We start from the raw sequence: 7,562 nt of genomic DNA, 5'->3' as shown, positions 1-7,562 counted from the left end.
TCACCATAATGGTGGCCCTAATTTTTAACATCTTAATGATCTATTTATGAAGATCACATACTAATAAAAACATTATAATAAAATATTTTATAAGTTTAAAATGTCCCAAAGCCTTATGAACTTAGATATTTTAAAAATCAGTTTCTTTTTTTTTTTTGTTATAAACACTTTAATTTGTTCTTTGAATAGTGACTACTTTCCTTAAATACATCTCATGTCCAAGAATGAGGACACCTTAAGCCCTTGATTAAAACAACGAAACCACACAAGCACACACAAGTGGAAAGAAGCTAACTTTAAATAAGTTTTCAGTCACGTTATTGCTATGAAGCTTTCAGTCTAGTTCTCCTTCCGAATGCTTCTTTCTTCCTTCCTTCCTTCCTTCCTTCCTTCCTTCCTTCCTTCCTTCCTTCCTTCCTTCCTTCCTTCCTTCCTTTCTTCCTTCCTTCCTTTTAATGCAGATGCTTTCTTTTGGTGGCTATAGATGGTAATTTTATATTACACTTCCAACAACAGTTAACACTTCTATTTCATTCATAGATTCTTCGAGGCTCCCGAAGCATCACGCCAGTTTCTGTCATGGCATTTTGTAAACGTTTTATCGAGTCTGAGGACGCATCCCACGGGGTGGACTGGTAGACCATGAAGTTGATTCCTGATTCTAAGCACCGCTGTGCCAGCACTTGCCCAATGCTCTCACAAGCCACCACGTTTCTGGTACTATAAAGGTGTTTTTTAATAGCCCATTCTCGAGTGGATGCTGAAACAACAACCTGGCCGTTAAGATGCTCAACAAATGCTTCTATGTGATGCTGAGTCTTTACAACTCGCAACCTGTGCCAGAACTCACGATCCCCGTTCTTTTCGAGCTACCCATAAGAGCTCCAGATTCCGAGGGTTCCGGTTGGTGAACTCCGGGGCCACCGCTTCGTTTTCCTTAGTCTCCACGTCGGGCTGCACGCCAGCACGGAACTGGTTGAGAGGGCTGCGAACCCACACTCCAGTTTCCTGCAAACTGACAGACATTTCCAGAACCGCGGCTGAAGCACCATGGCTGACGGAACCTGGGTAAAGTCACACAGTGCCCTGTCTTCCCTTGTTCAGGTTCGTCTCGGGGAACAACTAGTCGCAGCCATGTTAACTGTGGGCAAAGCTACCAAAAAGCAGTTTCTTAAAAGATAGCCATTTTGTGTGAAACTCCAACATTTTTTTTTTTAAAGAAGTTTAAAATGCCTACTCTTTTGCAATATCAAAATAAAATACTTTTTTGGGGGGTTAAATTCCAAGAGTGAAAATACAGGGCACAATCATTATCTGTAGAAGGCAAAACCGAGCTGCAACAGTGCAATCAGTCTAACACCTCTACAGTCACTATCATGTGGGTGACTCTTGTGTTACAACGTTTGGCTGCCAGCAAGGTATGTTCTTATACATGAATTCACAGAGGTACAGCTTTAATACCTTATTAAACTGTTTTTAAATCCTATCTTTCACAAATCTTGTTTTTAAGGCAAGGCAGGAATTATCATACAAAAATTCTATCCCATTTTAAAAGTATCTTTGGAGTCCTATTGAATTCTTGGTTGGTCTATACCACGTGGTTGCCCTTAATCAAAATGGCGGTAAAACCATACAACATCCCTCTTCTCCAACTGTACCTAGCAAAGATGGCAACCATCCACATGGTGGCTGTTTAAATATGGTGGCAAGCCACGTGTCTTAATTAGGGTTTCCATTACCGTGAAGAGACACTATGACCACACCAACTCTTATAAAGAAAAACATTTAATTGGGATTGGCTTATAGCTTCAGAGGTTTAATACATTACAGGCATGGTGGGGAACATTGAGGCATGCAGGCAGACATGATGCTGGAGAGACCTGAGAGTTCTACAATTGGATCGATCTACAGGCAGCAGCATGCTGGGAACTGGCTTGAGCTCCTGAGACCTTAAGGCCTGCCCCCACCCTGACGCACTTCCTCCTCCAAGACCACACCCACTCCAAGGCCACACCTCCTAGTAGTGCCACTCTCTATGCATGTATGAGGCTCATTTTTATTTAAACACCACACCACATGTTGCTTATATCCCAAAACGGAATCATGCCACATGGTTTCTTTAAGATTTCCTATGCACAGACTTAATTTTCAACCCTATGAGTTTTTAGCCAACTTCTTACAGGTATTACAGATATTTAACCATATCCAATAAACTTATAAGCCAATAATCCCTTTAGCTGTTTTCTCTCTTTCTTTTCTCTTTTCTTTCTCTTTCCTTCTTTCCTTCTTTCCTTCTTTCCTTCTTTCCTTCCTTCCTTCCTTCCTTTCTTTTCTTTCTTTCTTTCCTTTCTTTCTTTCTTTCTTTCTTTCTTTCTTTCTTTCTTTCTTTCTTTCTTTCTTTCTTTCTTTCTTTCTTGTTTTTTTCCTGTTTTAGCTCTTGACTTCAGACATAGAGATTTTAAAATCATGCCTGGGTCTGAAGCAAATCCTAACCCAATTCCAGAGCCAGTCTTTCAATACAGTAGAATAGCATAAAACAACTTTAACATTATCCATGCCCAAAAGACATTTGAATCTCTGTTACATCAGGTTCTGTGGCCAGAACAGTTAGAGATAAACCCTGAGTCTGGGAAACTGTGGACAGAAGAAACAGCCATCAAGCTCACACCCTTAAGACCAGTCAGATACAAATCTGCAGAGGCCACATCCAACTTTTGAAACAAACAGAACTTCTCTTACCCCCTCCAGTGCTGTAGTTTCAAGGAGAGAGGGCAGCCATTAACGCCAATGTCCAAGAGCACAGCTGTGCTGTATCAGGGCTGGCTGCCAGCTTCCCTCTGGGTTTTCTGAAGCTACCTACCAGCCCAAGCACTGCACTCTGCACCTGACACTTACTGTCATTGAATCCCATGTCCCCAGAGCTCTGCTGTTTTAGGAGTGACCTTCCAAGAGCAGCAGCAGCTTCTTACCTGCCTTGTTGTTCATTCGTCTAATTTAGTCCCACCGAGTGGTGACACACGAAGATAGACCAGACATAAGACAAGACACAAAGCAGAGACAACTGCTTCAGAGGTCTACCAGTCTGATGAAGAGAAATTTTTTCTACAGCTTTCTTGTTCAACCCAGACACTAGGAAGCCATTAGGCTGGGCCTCTTCAAGTTGTCCCCATTGTCCCTAGCCCCTCACCACCCAACTCCTCCACTCTGCGTCTATCCAAACTCTGTTGGGCTCTGGTGTCTTGGAGTGCTTCTATAGTTCCTTATCTCTGTGGTGCAGCCCAGACGTTGGAATCCTGTGACCAGCTGGGTCTCTCTGAGCGTGGAACTTTGCACGTCAGCTCCTGGTCTCACCAGGAGGTCCTTAAGGCTCCATGGTCAGCAGAAAGAATCTGGTGGTTCTGGCTGAACTCTCCAAATAAACAGAATTAACCCCTGGGCCACGGGGTGCACAGACCTTCTCAGGCGCTCCCCATTCCCAGACAGTTTATCCGACAACCATAATGTAGAAACCATGCAGGAAGTGTCAAAGGAAGCTGGCTAAAAAAGGCTTCTGTGACTTACAAAAAGGAGGCCTCAATTAAAAAAAATGCTTTCTAGTCCCCTGTGTGTGTGTGTGTGTGTGTTCCCTTGGCATTGGAATGGAGACCCTAGCTCGAGAACTTGTGGTGGAATTTTTTTTTTCTTATCTCTCTAGGGCCTCCAAATGTTAATGATGAATCCTGAGAAAAACCAGTTTCACAGTTTTGAGCCAAATTTGAATCAAGTTTTAATTAAATACTGACCAGGATGGACTTTGCTCAGGAAGAGTCCCTAGAATCCCCAGCTGAGCAGCCCTAAGACACATGTATGTGCCAGAGGCTTTTAAGGAAAACCCTTATGGCCACCATAATTTCCCATGTGGTTTTGTTATTTACCAAGAACCACCGCCCCCAGCATCCCAGGGAGTTACCTGGTCCTCCGGTGAGTGGGGCTTACAAATTAACCTTGGATCTTACAGTGGATTTATGTCAGACCAGTGCAGCGACACCAAGCACCTTCTGTTGACAGAGAACAGGCCTGCTGAAGCCACGCTTTGGCATTAAAAACAAAACTAAGCTAACAGTGTGTTCTGAATGCCTTTCAGCCCAATATTGACAAACAAAAATCTGTTTCATTTTCTCTGCCATGGCCACCTTGACAACAGGCAACGCTTAACCTTTCCTCTTGTTTTGTTTGCTTGTTTGATTGCTTGCTTGCTTTTGTTTTTCCCCTACTACTGAAGTTTAATCATCTTCAGGTAAGGAAACCAAGTGTTATCGTGCATATACCAAAGCTTTTGTGATTACTGAAAGGTGTCGCCACCTTTTTGAGGGGTCAGATGACTCTTTCACAGGGGTCCCCTAAAACACATGGTCATCAGAAAAACACAAATATTTACATTATGATTCATAATAGTAGCAAAATTACAGTTATAGAGAAGCAACAAAAATAATGTTATGGTTGGGGGTCACCACAGCATGAGGAACTGTATTAAAGGGTCTTAGCATTAGGAAGGCTGGGAACCTCTGTCCTACAGAGTCTGGACCCTAACTCGACTCTCAGATCTCACAGTGGAGAAGGAGGGTCTAGCCAGCCTCACGAGGGGCTCTTCACTCTTCCTGACTTGCTTGTCTTCAGTCTGTTTTGTTGATTTTGGTTCCCAGGTGTTGGAGCTGAGGCAGAATGGGAAAGAGGAGGAAGCCATCTTGGTCTTTCTGTTCTCTTCACCGGTCTCTCTTGGCTGAAAGGCCTTGAGCTAGTTATGTTATCACTACACTTTCCTGCCACGTGGGTGGGGCTTCTCAGAGGTACTGTCTGTTGCTGACGGCAATACATCTTGCCACTAACTAACCTCTTATGATCCATGGCTCTCCTTTAATCCTATGACTGTCCCTGGAGTTGTATTCCTAGCGTCTACCATTACTTTTGCCTCTTTCTCTGGAATATGCCCTTTTGTGATGTTTCCAGATACACCCCACGTTCACTACTAGACTCATGAGTGCTACAGCACCCCAAGGGAGTCAGGATGCTTCAGAAGGCTATGTCCAAGGATGAGGTTGGCTGCATTATAGTCCCTGCTGCATTATAGTCCTTGCTCATCCTTCCCACAGTTCCTCAGGAGCAGAGAATAGCTGTGTGCTCTCTGTCATAAGGAATCCCTTGAGCATACATTCTTGAGAATTTCTTCATCTTCTCTGAGTACTCTTGTGACAAATTAGTCTGGGTACCATTTGGCGGGCTTTGGTACTGTCTTAGAGTTTCCATTGCTTTGAAATAACACCATGACCAAGGCAACTCTTATAAGGCCAACATTTAATCAGGACTGGCTTACAGGTTCAGAGGTTCAGTTCAGCCGGGCGTGGTGGCGTATGCCTTTAATCCCAGCATTTGGGATGCAGAGGCAGGCGAATTTCTGAGTTCGAGGCCAGCCTGGTCTACAGAGTGAGTTCCAGGACAGCCAGGGCTACACAGAGAAACCCTGTCTCAAAAAACAAAAAAACAAAAAACAAAAAACCAAAAAAACAAAAAGACAAAAAAACAAAAAACAAACCCAAAACAAAACAAAAAAACAAAAACAAACAAACAAAACCAGAGGTTCAGTCCGTTATGATCATGTCAGGAAGTATGGCAGCATCCAGGTACATCCAGGCAGACATGGTAAGGAGCTGAGAATTTTGCATCTTGATCAGAAGGCAGCTAAGAGAAGACTGTCTTCCAGGCAGCTTAGATTTGTAGGCTTAGATTTTTCAAAACCTATTTTACTAGGGGTTCTCAAATGCTTCAACCCCTCTTTCTAGCCCACCATCCAAACGTAGGGGAGAAGAGATGGTAAACAGGACAGGGGGATGCGGACCTGTTTAGAAGTAGTTCTTTGGGGATGTGTCCAATCTCCATTGTCTGGGTACCAGCAGTCCAGTTCAGTGATGTTAAGACACCAAACTGAAATCAGCAGTGGTGGCAGGAATCAGGCTTCTGCCACAGCAGCATCGAGTCAGTGGGAGTGACCAGAACCAGCCATAATGCCAGGAGAAGTCCTTTGCTGTGCCTCTCTTATCAAAGCAAAGACACAAGACCAATGAAGCATCGCAAGGCCAGCTATGCAAGCACCCCGTCGCAATCTGCTGAGTCCTATTTATACTCTCTCCAAACATCATGTCTTTCCATGTGTCCTGCCTCAGCAAAACACCCCATGAGTTTGCATCACATGACACAACCAGAAACTTCCACTTCAGAGGAGGGTCTCAAAGCCCACCCCCACAGTGACACACTTCCTCCAACAAGGCCACACCTCTTAATAGTGCCATTCCCTGGGCAAAGCATATTCAAACCACCACAGGTTCCTACCCAGCCGGTCTTTGTAGCCCGCTGAGGAGGGAAGAAATTACTATTCAGTGTTTTCTCTTTGGGGCCTTCAGAGAAAATGCAGAGATAACAAGAGAATCTCTTCACACCTCACAGAGAGTTGTAGATTTCACATTGCTGAGGGGGACTTTCTGTGCTAACTGCACATTGAGACTCCCTCATGACTCATTTTGAAAACTTATTTCCAGATTGCACTGTCTCTGGGAAATAGTGCTTGTTCCTTGATGATGTCCACACATGTCCCCATGTCTGCACCAACAACTGTTTGCCAGCTTAACAGGAACATAATTGAAGTGTCCAAACGGGTAGAAAGCCCTATATAACCATGACTGTTTCTTCTTTGCAAAGTTCAGCTCTGTGAATGTTTTAACTCTTTAAGGCCTGGATGCTATTGCCATCATACGATAAAGAAAAAGACAAGGCAGGAACAGGTTAATATATATATATATATATATATATATATATATATATATATATATATATGGATATGACCAAGGTCACATGACTAGGAGAAAAGTGTCTTGGCTAAGGTTTCTATTGTTGTGATAAAACACCATGACCAAAAGCAACTTGGTGTGGCTAAGGTTTATTTCAGCTTAGAACTCTCAGCTCACACTTGCTCAGAAGCAAGGGAAGTGAAGACTGAAGTAAAGGGCACAGAAGAACAAGGCTTCCTGGCTTCCTCCTCATGACACACTCAGCCTGCTCTCTCATACCATCTAGGAGTACCTACCCTGGAGTGGCACTCTCCACCATGGGCTGGGCCCTCCCACATCAGTTATAAATCAAGAAAATGCCCCCACAGACTTGCAAATCTGGCCAATCCAGTAGGGGCATTCTCTCAATTGAAAGGCTGCCTCTTCCCAAAGGACTCCAGCCTATGCCGAGTTGACATGAAAACTAGGCCCCACACAGAACTATCCCAAAGCCCTGCTTATCTTCTCCCAGAGCTCCCGCTCATGGCTGCATTCTGTGACTGGGGTAAGACTACTGCAAGGAATGAGACCCCCTCCTCTGTTAACCTTCCACCAAAGCCCTTTGGAGTTTCCTTAGTCTAGGACGTGTGCCCAGGGGAGAGGGTAGCTTCTGAGTCAAAGTTAGGTCCTCAGGGTTGTGGGTTGGGTTCCACCACTTGATATTGCTGCACACGGGCTGGGGAGAGCACATTTTGGAGAGATGGG

General features: G+C 44.2%; 1 pseudogene; it reads right to left on the bottom strand.

Annotated features, from left to right (window-relative positions):
• Positions 1–479: 479 nt before the first annotated feature.
• On the bottom strand, positions 480–1,092 carry LOC110304083 (large ribosomal subunit protein uL18m pseudogene; annotated as a pseudogene).
• Between the last annotated feature and the right edge of the window lie 6,470 nt (positions 1,093–7,562).

The sequence above is a fragment of the Mus caroli genome, unplaced genomic scaffold (assembly GCF_978045245.1).
Source record: "Mus caroli unplaced genomic scaffold, Mus_caroli_1 scaffold_9, whole genome shotgun sequence".
Taxonomy (NCBI): domain Eukaryota; kingdom Metazoa; phylum Chordata; class Mammalia; order Rodentia; family Muridae; genus Mus; species Mus caroli.
The sequence above is the reverse complement of the archived record's forward strand: the minus strand, read 5'-3'. Positions and strand labels throughout refer to the sequence as shown.